Source organism: Micrasema longulum, unplaced genomic scaffold (genome assembly GCF_059751315.1).
Source record: "Micrasema longulum isolate JH-2025_06_02 unplaced genomic scaffold, ASM5975131v1 h1tg000141l, whole genome shotgun sequence".
NCBI lineage: Eukaryota > Metazoa > Arthropoda > Insecta > Trichoptera > Brachycentridae > Micrasema > Micrasema longulum.
The window spans coordinates 494393-514164 of NW_028277347.1; the positions used below are offsets into that span (position 1 = coordinate 494393).

At 30.5% G+C, this 19772-nt stretch overlaps 1 protein-coding gene across 3 annotated transcripts in view; it reads right to left on the reverse strand.

Annotated features, from left to right (window-relative positions):
* Window positions 1-19772, reverse strand: part of pxb (putative Hedgehog signaling attenuator pxb) — a 630755-nt gene that overhangs the window by 88567 nt on the left and 522416 nt on the right. The gene's annotated exons all lie outside the window — the stretch shown is intronic.

A 19772-nucleotide genomic window follows, 5' to 3' on the forward strand; every position in this document is an offset into this window, starting at 1 on the left:
GTTTTTTAAAAGAAGAAAATTTTTGAAAGTTTGGAATCAATGAAATATTATCAGTAAAACAAGAATTACAAATTTTTGGGCCTATAAGAAAGTACAATTCAATTGTATTACTTTTTTTTAAACCCCCGTTATAATCGTATATGGTCAAAGAATGAGCTTATCGCTGAGGCCTTTATTTATCAGACTCTAAAGTTTAGTGAGAGATGGGGCGCTTTCCGCTTTCTAGTGTGCCTTGCTCAGTACAACTTAATACAATATTATCAATTTGTTCTTTTGTCATTAAATTGTTTGATATGGTTTTTTAAAACACGATGTATTTTTTTCTTTTATATGAACCCTATAGTTAAGCCTGATAAGTATCATCATAAGATTTTTGATGCTGATTTAAAATTTGTCTCCAATATAATTTTTCATGGGGTCGGGTAAGTCATTGTAGTGTTTAATTCCATTGTATAGTATTTTTGACTGTCCTGCATTAATTTGTCCTTACTTTATTAATTTGGTAGCGTTGTTATTGCTGGTGTTATATTTGTGTATTATGAGTACTTTTAGTTACTGTTACGTAATCGTCTTGGAGGATTCCCAATGTTATTTTCTGTACAATCTTTATTGTCTCGATATTTGTCAAGATAAGTTCAAATGAACACCACTATTTGAGTGATTCAACGAAAAATGAAATGAATACGTAATAATAATATGATTTGCGTGGTAAAATACAATAAAATAAAACGCAAAACTTTAACATTTTAAATTTGTTTGTAAATATTTTTTAATTTTCCCAATTTTCTTATTTAATCTTTTTTTTTCAAATCATTTATTGAAATTTTATATTTCCAGGCATAGTTTCAATAGTTGTAAGTTATTTTACAATAGAAAAAAAAACACTATAGCGGGAGCTGTCAAAATTTTCATGGAATGTTGTGATCAGGAGAATAATGATCACAATGCGCGATTATGTGTTTAACTATACATATTTTTAAGGGTGATTTTTCAACATTCCTGTTGAGTGACCACAAAAAATCAAAATGTATAATTATTCATGTTTAGAAAATATTTACACATGTCTCAACATTTACGAATTTTTTTATAGGTTTGGGCATAACAGGGCTTAAAACAAAGGTTAAATCAATTATTTTTCTACAAAGATCTGGATTAACTAAAAAAATGAACATAACTGGTAAACCCTCTTAATGCGAAAAAAAGGCTTAAGACAGGCACTATAAATTTGAAACCTTCGATAAAAAATCCCCCTTTACTCTCGGGAATTAGCGCCCTGGATTATGGCAAATTGGATGGACATAAAATTGGTTTTATGGCATTATAATTAAGGTTTTACTATCGCGGCGTGGAAATGAAAATGGCAGACGCCTCAGCCACACCGATGATGCGTGTTATTGGATAATCATATATATCAGAGATGAACAACGTGCCATTTTGATCGTTCGTCGATTTGAGAAAATGACTTTATAATAAAATAATACCACGTAAAGAAACTTTGTCTATGTTATTTATTGTTTCAGCATTAACTTTGTGCAGAAACATCTTCAATTTATTTGAAATGAAACACTTTGTAATTTTTACCACATAAGAGTTTAATATATTATAACACAACTAATTTCAGGTATTCTGTGTTACCTACCCATCATCAGGTGTAAATATAAACTGTTATATTTATTTTCAGGTATATTTTCAGATTTCATTTTCATATTGAAAAATGGATTTTCATTCCTTTGAACACAATAAAAACACGAAAACTACATAAATTCATAACAAAAACGAAAAATTATTTTTACTATCATAATAATTTCAACGCGGCATACCAAGGCATTATGATGCTTGTCGTTTATGGATATTAAAATAACGTAAGTTTTTTCATGTAACCATTTAAATCAATGGTAAAACGCCGAGAATTTGGCAAGCAAATTTGGCGAAGAGCTTTGGGTTCAGTAGGCCAAAGTTCTACATAATGTAGGTAATGCTGTATTATTCACTGTGCAAGACAGAAGCCTTATTCGTTTAAGGCTTTCATACATTACGGGATGTCTTATCCCATCGTTGCAATAATAATATTATTATTGTTTGGCCAACTTGGCAGACTTGAACCATTATTGTTATTGAATCAGATAAACAGACTTGGCTTCGATTTGAAACAATAACTAAGATTTAAGGACGTAAAATACATAGGAAAATTCAATAATCTTTGAAGGCAAGATTATCAGCCTGGCGCTTTTTTCTGATGAAAAATTTCAGAATAATGATAATAATAGTCAAATCAAATATAGTTTTTGTTCAAACCATTCGTGTTCGCAATATAGTCATAAGGATGAATGACAATATCCGACAAAGGTTCTTCATATAAATTGCCAAACTTACAGTGAAAGAGGCAGTGAATGTAGTGTAAGTTTAATAAAAATCGTGATTCATGAAATCTACCATTTTAAAATTGTAACTAGTCTATTGACAAACAAATATTGATTTTTTGCATGAGTGAAATCGATAGAAAGTCCAATGGTCTTTCAAACGGTTTCGGGTATGTGGAGGAATGTATTTACAAATGGCTACAACAGTTTAGAAACTAGAAGGAATGTGTATTTGACCACACATTTTTATCGATTGTTGCGCGGTATGATCGATAATTCTGAAATTATGATGAGCATTGGTTTGTATGTTCCTGATAATTACCTAAGACAGCGTCAGCATATATTGTTTCATATTCCGATATTCAGGACCAACCTGCCTATGGTTATGCCTGTTGGAAGAGCTACCGCTATGTTGAACAACATCGCTCTGGATATTGATCTGTTTCATGTATCCGAAGGGGTTTTCCGGAGCAGGATTCTTCGACTCCTTTGACATGAGTCTCTTTCGTGTATTTTTTTTCCTTTTTTATAATATGTACGTTTTGAATATATTTTGTAATGTATATGTTATATTTAAAATAAATAAATTGAATTGAATTGAATTGAAATTTATTTCTCGATTTCCCTTTTCAGTTTTTTTACCTGAGAGTAGCCATCGAGTAATAGATCCAGGATTCTGGATCTATTTCATTTCGACCAGGCATGGGAGATAATATAAATTTATGCACATTTAGTATGATTAAAAAAAGGACGAAATTTCAGACTGTATTTTTGTAGCAAAATTATTTGATTGCAAAGTGATGTAAAGTATTTTTTTTATAAGTAATGAAAGCCTTTACTTAAAGTTTTGGGAAAACTTTTTCTCAGATGACTGCTCTTAGGAGCAAGGGTAAAAAAAATATGAAATGTTAGCTAATAGTATACGAAAAGTATTCGAATTTAATACTTTGTCAAATTACGCTTTGTTTTAAAAATTACTTGTAAATTATAGAAAATTAATTAATATTTTCATGTAAAATAATTTAACTACGTATTCAGTTTGTACAAACTCACAAAAATGAACTTTAAGTGCCAATTGTTTTTTGAACACGGTTGTTCCTTTATCACGGATTATAAATCGAGGCTATTTATACTGACAGAAAGCATTAAGTGAATAGTCTTTATATATTGAGGTTAAAGATATTTTATGAACCCAACATGATGCAAATACGAGTACTATACAAAAAAATAATAACCCAGTGGCTTATTAAGTTAGGAAATTGAAAGCTTATTAAACTACATTTCAAGGTAAGTGATATTAATATTAATACTATCCACGACAATTTAGACACTATACAAAAATACTAAGACAAGAAGGATAAAATTTACATATGTATATTGTCGGCGGTGTTAAGTGGGTTTCGTATGTTGGTTTGATTGGTGTCCTGACGAAATGACAAGTGCGTCTCGAAACCAGTAGATATAGAAAAGTCGGTAAGTGGTTCTATACAAACATTAAAAAATATTTTGTACAATAAACTTAATTTACATGACAGAAAGCAGAATAATTTCTGATTTGGTGTACTGGTTGTTATACTAAAGCTAGCGCGCTCGCAAAACTCACACAGACGCATTAAAAATCTACAGGATGATGATGATTTAAAAAAAAGTTGTATCAAATTTCCACCAAATGTGTTGTCTTTATTGTTTATAAATACGTGTGTACATATATTTTCTCCAATATAATTTGTCTGTGCATTTTAATTACACTGTATTAATTAATATTACAATGAACACAAAATATTAAATAAAAAATATGTTTGTTTAAAAGTAAATAAATATATGACATTTTCTTAAGTGATTATTATTTTTCGCTCTAATCCAAAAGACATTTTTTAAAACATTTAATATGATACCAAGATTTTAAAATTAATATTCTGTACAATATTATTTTTGGTATGTATATATATTTACATATTTATACACACACAATTCTGGGTTTTTTATCCCAAGGGGGAGTAGGTATATTATTATTTATATCACTACAGAGATGGGTAGAATTTTTGTTTCAAGATTATGGATATTCGGGCGTTTACAGGGCTTATGACCTGTCATAGGTTGGGTTCAAGTGGCCACTTTTATGTAGAATTCTACAACATTCCCCATTTCGCTTATTAGCGAATATCCATATCGGTGACATTTTTTGGATTTAGTATATATGTCATGAAACAGGGAAAGCTTTCGCTAGCGCCTTTGGAGCGCCATCTATGTATTTGATATTGAGGTTAAGTATTAAAGCAAATTACTTTATTTATGTAGCTAAGACTCTATCCGAGTTAAATTAATTACTAGTAATCGCCTGCAGATGGCTCTGCAATTTTATTTACTTAATTTTGACCAGATCATGTTTTTAAACAATATTATTTTTGGTATGTATATATATTTACATATTTATACACACACAATTCTGGGTTTTTTTTATCCCAAGGGGGAGTAGGTATATTATTATTTATATCACTACAGAGATGGGTAGAAAGTGGCCACTTGAACCCAACCTATGACAGGTCATAAGCCCTGTAAACGCTCGAATATCCATAATCTTGAAACAAAAATTCTACCCATTATATTATATGAAAATATTTAATTATAAACCAGTGTTTTTAATCCATAGCTTAATACATATACATCTAATGCATATAATTATAATTTTACTATTAAGAATCGCAGCGAAATTCAGACGAACGCAGAAGCATCCTGTGTATATTTTATTATCACGTCTTTTGAAACTAACAAAGCAATAGTTGTCTGTGTCATGCTCATAAGCGCGTCCGGGCGCGAGAGAGACAGATATTATTTTCATGATGCGTATACCGTGCGATGTCATACCATGGGCTTATTCACAGATACTACACAATGCGTTTGTGTAAGTATTGCGAACGCGCTAGCTTTAAAAAATCCACCAGTATTTGTACAAGATAAAAGAATCTCTCATAGAATACATTTTTGTTTTTTTACTAGGCTAACCTTTTCTTTTATTTCTTTTTTATTTTATTTACATTTTTTAGATCTTAATTTCAATAGGTACTTTTAATAGTTTTTTTTTTTTTTTTCTGTAGAAATGAATTGAAATTTTCGATTTACTTAGTTTTATTTTTTATCTTGTCTTGTTTACATTTATGAGCACACAATATTTATATGTGTTTAATTTTTTTCTTATATTTAAAATATATTCTAGTAAATTGATATTCTTTAATTTTGATTGTATTAATTTACTATATTTTCTTACTTTATTTTTTTTTTATTTTCTTTTTTTATCTGTTCATTATTTTCATTTATTTTATGTTCTATTTATTTTATTTTATGTACTCTTTTTATAAAGTTATTAATTAAAACTAATGTCTCAGCACCCGATGACAAACTATCATGGAAAAGTTTATCGGGACAAAATATATTTGAATACTTTGTTTTCTTTGAAATTTAACTTGTTTTTTTTTATTTTTAATTTATTAATTTTTCACGCCCATAAGGCTTTTACAAACATGAACGTTATATAAAATATGAATATGTATTAATATATGTATTAATATTGTAATAATGTGTATATTTTATTGAATAAAGACTCAAAGAAAAAAAAAACAAACATTATAACCAATATGTAAAAAAATAAAATATTTATTAAATAGAAAATGCGTAAAATAAATATATACGACCAACAATGGAATGTTTGAAATAAGAAATGCCCACGATCATGATCAAGCTGGCGGTGCAGTATATTTTATTTCCCGCTATTGCGACATTTAAAAATAATGTATTAAAAGCAGCAACGCACAATTTAGTATCGAGAAGAAATAAGCAATATGTGTTATAAATAAGGGATCGCGATATAGTTTCTCTGTTAAGTGATATAATATTAAATTGACACAACAATGGGAGGCGCTGTCTCATTATTTTACTGGCGGACGTTGGGAACGCAGCCCTTAAACACGTGCAGACGCAGTATACGGACGACAATCGAGTGCCGAGACTGAGCTTTATGCAGCGAAAAAATATTTTAAGCTTCAAGAAGCGGAACGTACTTGGGATAAAGTAAATAAAATTTGAAATATAAAACTTGGGATACACAAATTTTAATTGGAAAATTATTGAAGCTTGCGTGCTTTCTTAAAAATAAATATAAAATCAGATATTTTTCTACTTTTATCATTACAATAAAATTAATTATTAATTTAAGAAAAAAAAATTGAGAACGATTGTTTGATGTTAATATTATTTTTAATGTATTTAAAAAAAAAATTACAATACGCCCAAGGGGCATTTACAAAAAATGTACAGGTAAGTACAAACAAAGTAAGTAATAATTGAAAAAATCAACAACGCTTTTTTGTACACATGTAGAAACAATAAAAAGCATACTGCTATAGCATAGCAAAAAAGAAAAAAAAATATGGATATAAGAAAAAAGTTATAATTAAAAAGCAAATTGTAAACAACTTGTAAAGAATTTAAGCAAAATTAACATATCAATGTTAAAAACAAATAAAAAAAAATACATCCACCATTATTCGTGTGGGACTTTGAATTGATGTTCCAATGAGAAATTGAAATATTTTTTTTTTTTTTTATGTATCGCATCGTAAGCGCGATGATTTTAAAGGTGTTTGGTAATTTTGATCCATCCGCGATGTCACAAATTCGCGTCGGTAATTTCTGGAGACTGGTTAGTTGGCCTTCTGGGAACCGGATATCTATCACAACACTCATTGGTTTATTCGGAAGAACTTGTGACGTAGTTGAAAGGAGTTAATTTTTTTTTAAATTTTATTTTCGTTTTCAAGAAACCACGCCATACAATTAAACGGTCTAATTTTTACCACGCGTTAGAAAATATATTTAAGTAAAATGATTAAATACAGTTTCTCGTAGCACATACGGTAAGATGGTTAGTCTTATGTTACATGCGACAGTGCAGGGACGGTGAAATATTCTAGTGTAAAAACACCCTTTTTAAATAAGCATTTCATGTCAATTTCACCCACATAATAATGGTTTCAGCTCTTTTACTTCACAAAAGTGAACAAATAAAAAGTTTAGAAAATATGAATGTTTAAGCATATGCAGAATTGTAAATGTTACACAGTGGGTAAAGTGCTCACTTAAACCAGCCAATGACAGGTCATTAGTCCTGTAAATACCAAGACTTCCATATTCCCTTCTGAAAAATATTTTCCCTTTCAGTTGAAACAAATTAAGGTTTTTATTGATATTCAATTATCGCTTCATATCCAGTATTTGACCGACAACCACCCGTTCTCCCCAGTATGCATGTTTTTTCTCCTGAATCGTATTGAAAAGTAGAGCCTTTTTGTCGAATTTTATTTAAGAGAAATGCAGATCATGTGAATTGCCGTCAGATGCTATTATTAGTTTAAAACACATCAAAGTTAACATCCATTCTTCATATCCTGTATCCTTCACATGTATATTAACGAAGGCATGTCAAATAATACATAACTAAAATAATGAAAAAACTGCAATTTTTTTTCGTGACTGTATCCAGGCGGATGAAGAGTACAGTTCTGTTTGTGAAAGAAAATGAAAACCCTGGACAAGTATTTTTGACTTAATTGCGGCTATCTGGTAAAATCTTTAAAAATAAAATCAATTAGAGATAAGTTCGCTTCAAAATATAGTGATTCGTGGGTTCGTCTACCATGTTCAAGGTCCCGGGTTTGATTCCTAGTAGGTATTAATGCTGGTTTCTCATTGTCATATTTCACTATTCCCGATAAGACTGTTTACCTTACATTTATGTAATAGATTATCAAGATACGCTGCATTTGTTGTTGCAATGCAGTGTCTTATGCACCATTGGGTGCGAATAAAGGTATGATGATTATTAATTTCTGAGAATAATGCCCTTTTAGTAAAGGTACGATTCGCCGAAAGAATGAGCATACTTACTACAATGTATTACTATTTTCCAAGTATAGCCGTTTTGTAAACTGGAGATCTAGGATTGCATACAATGGTCAACATTGCTTTGCATTTGTTTTAAAAATAATCGTAGACAGTATTCCCGCACTAACTCATTGCATTTTCTTGAATCCTTTTGTAAATAACACCAACGTTTATATTATATTTAAAAAACGGAATAAGAACGATAACCAAACGAACGATTGAATTAACGATTTATTTTTTTAATCTGTTATATTTTTCTCTTTGCATTTTACAATAGGTATATGTACTCGTAACAAATAAAAAAAACAAGCTTAAATAAATACTTAACAAATCAAAAAGAAGGCATGTCCTGTGTGAGAGTATACATTTGACTTTAAATTGTAATATGGGACATTGGAAGAATACGATATATACATACAAAAAAAAATAGTGCCAATGTAAACATTTTTTTGTCTATAAAATTAAGAAAATTAGAATAAAAGAAAATGCTATTTATTTAAAAAAGAAGCTAATTAAATCTGCTTTTTCAATCCATAATTTCAACAAAAATTCAAATAATTATTCTCTATCATATTGTTCTTACGAAATGCATTGAACAGGTGCGAAGGTTTTCACGGTCACTGTTATCAATATGTTTTTTTTTTTGGTGATACCGTATGTGTTGGATTTGTTCCAACGTTTTGGCTACCATTGCAGGAGCCGTCTTCAGGGTAAACTGAGTGTTTTGTAGAAAAAAATTAAGTAATTGTAATTTGTACCGTGTCGCAGTCTACAGTAGGTATATTTCTATTCATTTTTGTAGTATGTAGTGCTGGGAACCATGTTGAGTTTAATTTAAGCCCGTTGTCTTTGTTTTTGTTATTTGGGTGTCTGTGTATTTAAATTGCCTTTTTTATTATTCGTGCACTGTAATTACTGGGTTTATGCAAAATTTTAGGTTCAAATGCTAAAAATGTCAGGTGTCTATAAAGTCATCCGCTATTGCAGATTTGTCAGGGTGCGCAAGTTTACATGCTAAAATAAAATACTTCGAAAATAATTATTTTGTATGATGCTATAATAAGAATAACAATTTTATTTAAGAAAATAGCAATCCAAATAAAAGAAATAACATTTAAAACTTATGAAAGTAATATAATATAAGCCAAACCTATAAAGTAACAATAAACCAGAATACAGAATATAAATATTATTAAAATTAATAGAATTATGCATCATTAGGTGGGGAAAGAGAGTAACTATGAATGATAATATTGATTTATATATTTAAATTTGTTTGCGTTGTAGAAAATTTCAAAAAAGTTTTATATACAGAAAATTTAAGTATTTCAAGAAACAGTTTTTTATTCATATGGAATCCTTGCTCAAAATTACGATGAAAAGCTTGGTTTTTGGATCAAAAATCCAGTTTTAGTAAAAACGTGACGCGGTTAACATTTATATTATATTACAAAAATCGCACAAGAAATGAAACGTCTACTTGACAAAAATAAGATGATTTTTTTCAATTCGTGAGAGGAATGAATATAAATCAAACGAAATTCTCCCCTAAAGGAGGAAAAAGAATTGTCAGCTAGAACCAATGTTCCTATTGATATGAGGTCGGGAAAATATTAACCTTAGACCCGAGATTTACAAAATGGGGGGCTTCGCGCTTCTTTTAAAAGTGTTAACACCATAAAACCGGGGCCAAAGGTATTTTTTATATTTATAGAGTGAAATCAAATTTGCCGTACGTAAAATTAAATAATTATGTTTCAACATATTAAATAGGGAAATATTTCGTTTTTTAAAAGGGTCTGTAAAATACTGTCCAGTAAAAAAAAATCTTCTCATTCGTAGCATAAAAGGTATTTTTAAATTTGTAATTTTGAATTCCCGCAAAAACGATCATTGCATTGGCCATGCCCCTAATACGTAACGATTCATGTTTATTTTCAATTTTGTTTCTAACCATTTAAATTTTTATGGAACATCGTCGGGAATCTTGACGTCACAGCTATCAATGCCAAACATGTCGCGTTTTTCAAGTGACATATTTTTTTACAATTTCTTTTTTAAAGTTATATATGAAAACATTTCACCACAATATTGATATTGAAAATACAATAAACTATTCAAAATCTATTTCACATATTTTTATCGGTATTTGTAGTGTGTGATATTTCCCTATTGCATGTAACCGACAAGGATATATTATATATTTATGCGAATATAAATCATACATTACTTCTTTATTCCTTTCCAGGGTACATATGGCTTTGCATTAGTGTACCAACTGCAGAGTATATTAATCATTTTTGATACTTGAAGATAAGATTATTAGTCTTACGGCCAGGGACTCATAAATATTGAAGTGTAGAATTAACTATGCTAGAATATTTAAGACGACGAGGCGGAAAGATTAACATATATTCGTACAGCGAATTCGATTTTACTTATAGACAATTAAAGATAGGTAGCTGTGTTCCGGTGCTCGGATTATTCTTAATACTCAAGACCTCGATAAACTCACCTAATATAATTTTTCTCACTAATAATCATTGCACCGTGATTTTCATGGAACTACAAAAAACTACAACCATTCATTGTATATTTGTTATTTTTTTGCATCCGAGTATATCTAATAGTTTGCCTATAAATATAATTAGCTTTTTTTTTTAGCACATTTCAGGTTATTTATCTTACATTCTATGTTTTGATCATAACAGATTATACTGCAGTCGATTTTTACGTCCATACTTTCCTCTATCTAATAAAACCTATCAATTTCAACAAATTAAATATAATCTGTAAAGCAAAAACATTATCACAATGCATGTTTAATCTTAATTACACATCGGAAACTGTTTTGACAGTTCGAACTAATAACTCATTCTATGCTTTCGAGGACGACATGCGTCTGTTCATAACAGTCACGAATGCAATTTTTAAAATGTGCCCGTTTATGTACCTCGCGGCGCTACCGTTTGCAGGTAGAAATAATATTATTAATATTTACCGTGAAATAAAACATGTTCGCTGTAATAGTGTGAACTGCCTGATAATGTATAAAAGGAAATATATTATTTCATGTTGTAAACTATTATTACTAAATATTATCATTTTTAACTTATACATTAAGCAAACAATCATGAATTTACATTTAAAGACCAATATTATTTGTAAAATGAGCTCAGAAACTTATATGTTGAAAATATTACTTATTACTTTTTTTATATTTTATATGGTAATGGAATTTACTAATATTGGTATACTACAATCTGTTCTCAGGGTGATTAAAACTATATATATATTAAAACATCACGCTTTATTTATGTCTGGCAGAACTTTTAATCTCATTTTTGAATTTATTAATGAGCAATTAAAATTAGAAAAAACTAACATGTCATATTTATGTACAAAACTTGTTATAAAAAACTGTATAGTATTTCAGCTGATGTTTACTATATTAACTATTTTTGCATACTATAAATTATATCAGTTTCACTACTTCATTATACTTATGCAACTTACTATTCACAGTACATTTTTAATTATGGTTATACAGACGATGACTGGTGTTTCACTGCCTCTAATTTATTCATATCTCTGTACTTATTATTTATTTGTTTCTAAAACCGTCACACTTAAATTTGAAATTGTGAGATTAATATTTTTTAAATTTGAATGTTTACTGATTGCAACCAAATTTCATATTTACAGATGCTTTTATTCTACAATTATGCTAAATAATGATTATTTGTATTTATTATGCTATATTTTTTCATTTTTTGAGGCTTTAATTCAAGCAAATATCTTTAAATATATTTTATTAAGATTTTATTCATTGATTTCGTCTGGTCGGTCTGAGTGGTAAAAACACAAGTTACGTAAAAATTTTTTTTTTTTTGCGAATCCATTAAACAACTTACCCACTGTATATCTTATATATGTTTTCTAAAAATAGAGACTTCTTACATTTTACCTTCTATTCAAAAAATCATAATATGTATTAATAGCGATATAATTTGGTGCTTTGCCCTGTCATGCCTTTGATATTCTATCAAAACTGTAGAGGCCTTCGAAGCAAGGTCGAAACATTTTTCCATAACATATTACTAAATAATATTTATTCTATATACGGCATAACCGAGACTTGGCTCCATGATAATATCTTTGATGGCGAACTAGCTCCAATATTGAACTTCAGTATTTTCCGGGCCGATAGACCTTACCACGAAAGTAACGTATCCCGCGGAGGCGGGGTGATGATTATCTGCCGAAAGGAGCTTGAAGCTCGCGCTCGCGAAGATTTGGCATGCACAGCGGAGTGCGTATGGATAACTATTCCTGCCGGCAAATTAATCTTAAACCAAAATGTTCACATAGCGTGTGTCTATTTACCTCAAGGACGCAATTACAACACAGCGGTAAATTCTTTTTCATCATTATTAAGTTCGGTCCGTGACCAATGTCCCGGTGACGCTGTAATAGTGATGGGTGATTTCAATATGCCAAACATCACCTGGATTATTGGACAACATAACAATTCTCTTATACCGCACTCCGTAAGTCATCACACTGACGCTGCATTTATAGATACCCTATACTACACTGGACTTTTACAATATAATAACATTTTGAATCTCAACGGTAAAATACTTGATTTGGTTATTAGTAATATTGAATGCCAAATACTGCACAGTGATTCACCTTTAGTAAAGGAAGACTCCCATCACCCTGCATTAAAGATCACACTTCTGGTAGAACCGGTAAATAGCTCTCTTTTTGGTGCTCAAAGGGAAGTTTTACTATTTCGATACGGTGATTACAATCAAATTAACAATTTTTTGACAAATATAAATTGGACGATTCTAAGTGAGATCGAAGATATTGACTCTGCCATAAAATATTTCTATGGCAGTATCAATAAAGCCATTTCTACATATGTTCCGAAAAAGTTATTTAATCCAAAAAAATATCCGAAGTGGTACAACTCCTCTTTGATAAAAATCATAAAAGAAAAGAAAAAAATACATAAAAAATGGATAAAATATGGTAATCCACGTGACTATTCTGAATTTTCACTACTTCGATCAAGACAAAAGAAAGTTCAAAAAGACTGCTACAAATGTTATATCAACACTATTGAACGTGAAATACCACAAAATCCTAAAAAACTATGGTCTTACATTAAACATCAGAATAAAGGATCAAATACTCCACAAACCATATGCTTTGAAAATGAAGTTGTGTCAGGGGGAGAAAACGTATGCAATCTCTTCCTGAAATACTTTAATTCTATTTATTCATCACCAACCACAGCTTCAATTACATTCACAGAAGAAGAAAATACCACAGATCAATGGGCTTCTGATAATATAGGTTCTATAATTTTAAACAAGGTAGAAGTTTTTAAATATTTAATTAAGCTCGATGTAAACAAAGGTGCAGGCAGCGATGGGATTCCACCTTTATTCGTTGTACGCTGTGCGCAATCTCTAGTGACTCCGCTGACTTTACTTTTTAACAGATCACTTAAAGAAGGAATTTTCCCTCAAAAGTTTAAGGAAGCACTTGTCATTCCAATACATAAGTCGGGAGCAAAAAATTTAGCTAAAAACTATCGCCCAATATCAATTTTGTCGGTATTTAGTAAACTTTTTGAAAAAATAATATACGATCGCATATATCCCCTTATTTTAAAATATATTCCAAATCAACAGCACGGTTTTCTAAAACAACGGTCAGTTTTATCGAATCTTACAATTTTCACAGACTTTGCTATGCAAAACTTGCGTAGTAACAATCAGACAGATGTCATATACACCGACTATTCCAAAGCATTTGACAGGGTAAATCATCAAATTTTAATTAATAAATTACGGTGCATGGGTATCCATGGGGATTTACTCAAATGGTTTACATCATACCTAGAAAAAAGGTTACAGAGTGTAACAATTGAAGGCTATAATTCACACTTTGTAACTATACCTTCTGGTGTACCACAGGGTTCTCACCTGGGCCCTCTACTATTTAACGCATATACTTATGATATAAACAAATGCTTTAAATATTGTAAATTCATATCCTTTGCTGATGACATGAAAGTTTACGCCTGCATTAAATCTCACACTGACTGTGCAAAAATGCAAGAAGATCTCGACAGACTTTTTCAGTATTGTAATCAAAATTTACTGGAATTAAATATTAGTAAATGTCATTCATTTTGTATTTCGCGCAAACAAACAACAATCAGCTTTCCTTACTCTTTTAATAATACCCCGATCTCTATAACAGATAGTCAAATTCGCGACTTAGGTGTTATTATTGACTCAAAACTTATGTTTAATATTCATATTGAATCAGTCCTAAAAAAAGCATATAAAATGGTTGGACTTATTATGCGAGTATCAAAACCTTTTAAACATGCGGAGACATATGAAAAACTCTACAAAACATTTGTTCGTCCCCAGGTAGAATACTGTACTCCTATTTGGTCACCTTACTATAATGTAAGTATTAATAGACTAGAAAGGGTCCAACAAAAATTTTTTAAGCAGGTCGACTACCGGTTAAACATTAACCTTTCTAATCATGCTGAAAGTATGCAGTACCATGGAATAAACTCTCTTAAAAATCGAAGAATAATGTTGGACCAGTTATTTTTATTCAAATTAATTAATAACAAAATTGATTCTCCTAACCTACTAGAAAGACTTCCATTCCGTGTGCCATCTAGACCGACAAGACAAAATCTTTTGTTTTACACTGAAAATGCGTCAACAAACTATTTTAAACAATCTACAATACCTAGAATATGCGACCAGTATAACAATATATTTACCGAGGCTGATATTTTTTGTGACAATGTATGTAAATTTAGGTCAAAAATTATTGAAATTTTGAGAGAAGCAGACATTTAACATTATTATTATATAAATATTTTTTCATTTCTTTACTTTTACATTTATTATATTGAACATAATTAAAATTATTGTATTAAGTGTAAACAATTTTTTTGGTGTGTGCATGAGTTTCTTACTCTAATATACAAAGAAATTGGCAATATATGTGTACATACTGTTTGTTTACCTAGTAAAATAAATAAATAAATAAATAAATAAATAAATTAACCTTTCATTAACCAATTTTAAAATAACCTTTTTATTATTTTAGCAGCTTAAAAAAATCCCCTTTTATAAAAAAGTCTAAAACAATATTTAGTATTTTTTTATATTGATTGTTAGAAAAATGTGATATTTAGTATTATTATATATTTATTTGAAAAATAAAAGGAATTAAAGCTAAGGAGTTCCCGCAAAAAACCAGCATTATCAGTTATGCTAGAAATGAAATATAATAAGTACGTACAATTTTTCATATGAAATCCTCAATGGAAAAATGGGAAAACCTTATAAAACTGAAACGATTAACACAAAATGAAGTGATTTCTGTGGTTAGGATAGTCTCCATCTAACAACCTAACATGACTTTTTCTCTCTGCGGGCATTGTTCGTTCGAGCACTACAAGTATGTGTGTGAAATAGAACCAAAATACTGAACGAGTGTTTTTTACTCGATAGCTGTTCTTAGAAAACAAAAACCGAAAAAGGAAATCGAGTGGAAATAAAACTACTTCGTAGGGTAGTGGTTTATTAATTCATTGTTTGTTTTTAGCATGAACACTTGACAAATTATCTACTCCACTTAATGTTTATTTTTTGTAAATTTATTGATATAATTTTAAACTAGTACTCCACTTGTCCATGCGCTCTGTAGCTGCAAGACCTGTTATAATGAAATTCTAAAAATAAGTTTTTTAATATATGTTAATATCATAAACTCTAAACGTCATTGTCAAATTTAAAAATAATGTGATTGGGGGTTAGATTTTTTACAGTCCATGCGCTCTGTAGTTGCAAGACGTGTTGCAAGAGTTGCAAGACGTGTTGCAAGATCTGTTATATTTTAAATATATCATTACCGGAAATAAGGAACATAAATATAATCCCAATCGTCCATACGCTCTGTAGCCATGCAAGACGTGCCGGGATATTAATTTATTGTACAGCGCCCTTGAGGTGATTTTCACAAAAATGTCGCCAGATCAATTATCCGACAGTTTTTCTACAGCGCTTGAGGTCCTAGGTTTGATTCCAGGAAAAATGGACGTGAAATACTGGTTAAAATGTGTGTCTATACTGTAATGTATTTTCTGGACTGAAATCTGAATCGTAAGGCGCAAGCGGACTATACCTCCCTCGATTTCCTTTTGCCAGATTTTTTGTCGATAATATTAAGGAACCTTTTTTGTACTTGAAATATTTATAATATTGTGACACCCAATTAATTATGGTACAATATACAAATATTTATTTTTGTTTTTTTTGGGACTGAATGAGTAAGACTTGACTTGAACCAATTTGTCTGAGTGTGTCTGAGTGGTATTTCCACAAGAAAATCAAATTTAAAAATGGATGCGCTAATGAATCCCAATACCAGAGAAGTAAATATTATTTTGCTGTGCTTATCTTGTTATCCATAAAAATTATAAAGTCCATAAAATAGTACAATATTTGTATAAAAATATTTTCAGTTAACCCAAATGTTTGTAGATATGGACTAGATTTCACGTTTTGGGGAGCCGTTAAGATAAAACTACTAAAATAGAGATGGAGAACGTATAAGAAAAGGGAATACGAAAGTCTAGACATTTACAGGATTTATGACCTGTTATTGGCTGTTTGGGGTGGCCACTTTGCACACTGTCATAATCACCATTCTGTCTGTGTTTGAGCATCTACACTTCTTCGATTCTTCCACATGTTGATTTTTGTATACTTAAAGATCTGAAACCTTTATTAAAATGAGTGAGATTAATCTGTACATTCTTATTATTCGCCGAAACTGGCCGAAATTGAAACTGAAACTTCGATCGGCCACTATTAATGCGTATTTAAAACAAGTTTAAAGTAATACAAAATATTTCTCTGAGCACAAGACACCGGTCATTATCTTTATTGTTAACGAATAAGTAATACAAAGATTGAAAAATAAAAAAATAAAAAAAATAAAATACCCTAACCACATCACGAAAGGTACGTACATGAAAAAAATATTATTTATTTTATGTTATACTGATAACAAATTATAAATTGGATCTGAATAAAATTTATTCCTAAAAATACCATAAATACAAATTAGGTTAAATTTTGTAAACTTTTGAAATGAGGGTATTTTGTATGCGAAAAGTTGCTAATTTTCTCATTGAAGGGACTCCATTGAGGGGTGGGTCGTCAGGCGGAAGAGGAGGGAAGGGTACTAGTATCAAGTCCTATCCCTGGCGATCTAAAGAACCTTCGGATCTATGCAAGGCCTGAGGCATACTCGGTATGCCAAGGGTCCGTAAATGCAAGGACATATTCTCAGAGGACATGTGTTGATATTTTAAGTGACAAAAGAGTGAAATGATTATGTTGGGTATTTTTGTTTGTCGTTAGAAGAGCTCCAACACAAGTTGGTGTTGACAGAAGAACGATTTTGATGTTTCGACATGCATTTATTACACGTTGAATAAAATAGAAAATATGGTTATGAGAGGACACGGTGATAACTAAATTAAAACGCACTGTTACCATGCCCCGTGGTCCTTTTATAGGTAGTATTCTTTTGTTCTGGACGTTTCTATGGCGGGGATGAAGTTAAAGCCTTTTAGAGCGTTGCTGGATCTTTCATTCGATTTAATTATTAAAAGTAAACGTCTTGTATGTAATAATGGTGGTCTTGCACAATATAATGTTTTGTGTCAAAATATAAAATGCTTAGTTCATTTCTTCGGCCGACGCTCTAGATTCTGTGGGTCATTAAGCTATGAACGTTGTACCCAAAACTAAAATAAACCATTCTGATTTTTGCAGGAAACATCATTATCCGCAAACCAAATGTAGTATGTCACAATCGTTCGTTACTTAAAAGTAAGGCGATCCGTCTTAGACTTCAGTCTTATACTCTGCTAGTCCACGACCAGTAAAATATTGCAGTCGACGACCAGTGAAACTAGGAATCGAACCCGGGACCACATGCGTGGTAAAATAACGCGCCAATCATTAATCAATTTAATTTTCTAATTTAGAAATAGGGCATACATAAACGTATTCTTATGTGCGCTCTAATAATAACAATGCAAAAAACATATATTGAATTACACTTATTTCCATTCGGTTTTCATATACATAATTAAAATTAATTTCAATTGAAAATATGCGAACTACTAATTTTAATCGTTATTTAAAGCAGCGAGTCCTATTTCAATTTTCAGTTAAGGCATCAAGGACTTGCCGTCATATGACCGAGGGTGTTAAAGGACCTTCTAAAGTGGATAAGTCTCGGAAACTCCGAAATCTGAAGGGAAAGCGACAGAGCCTTAAGGTTGTATGCAAAAGACGTCGATTTATAGGAATGGGGTAAAAATTTTGGCATCCAATATTCGGTTTAAAAATAAATCGATACATTATTTCCCGATACTAAAAAAAATATACATTTATTTATTTATTCGTATTTTACTATTACAAACTATAAACAATAATAAAAGTAATGTGACCTTACTGGGGTTACCCGTGCCGAGGACACTTAAGGATATACTTTTTTGAAATGTTTTTTCATTTGAGAATAAACAAAGACGACTAACTTAATAAACAGAGACAATTAACAAAATATTCTGACTGTTTTGAAAACGAGGTATATATGTACATCTATATTATTTATATTACAAAACGCACTTACGCGTTACGGTGTTGTTAAGTCAATACTCATGTAAAAAATGGGAGATTTTGAATCATAAAAATGAAACATAGATAGGCTATTGCCTGGATCATTTATAAGTTAAGTCAAAAGCGATAATACTTAAAATCTAATAGCTATAAACATTTAAAAAAAACATTGGCTGACGTTCGCGACTCCTTGTAAGATAACGAAGGTTCAAAAGCAACTGCGCACATACGGCGTACTGTGGCAGTGGTACGGGTTACTTTGTTACTTTGCTACTGGCCTGCGAGCAGAGTGAATTTGTCTCTCTCACTCGCGAATATGTAAATTTGAACCTATAGCCCCGAGAGTGAGACGTAACGACGTAAGACGAGTTTGAGACAACCGTATATTCGGTACTCTTATTTACGACATACAAAATTTCGTTAAACTTTTGAATGTACAAGTGATTCATCTCCGATTCATTATAAAATGCTTTTTCTGGGCCTAATAATAATTTATTATTTAATATTAAATTATTGCAATTGATATGGAAATCTATGACTAAGGAATAACAAAAATCTTAATCATTTAGTACTGACCCTACATCGCCGGGAAGGGGGAGTTGAAAATAAAATAAACGAAATTAGTAGACGCAAATCAGTGTTTGATATTAATATTATTAGGAAATCATGTTTTTTAATTATTATTAAACAATAGTAAATATTAAAATACAAAATCTATTTT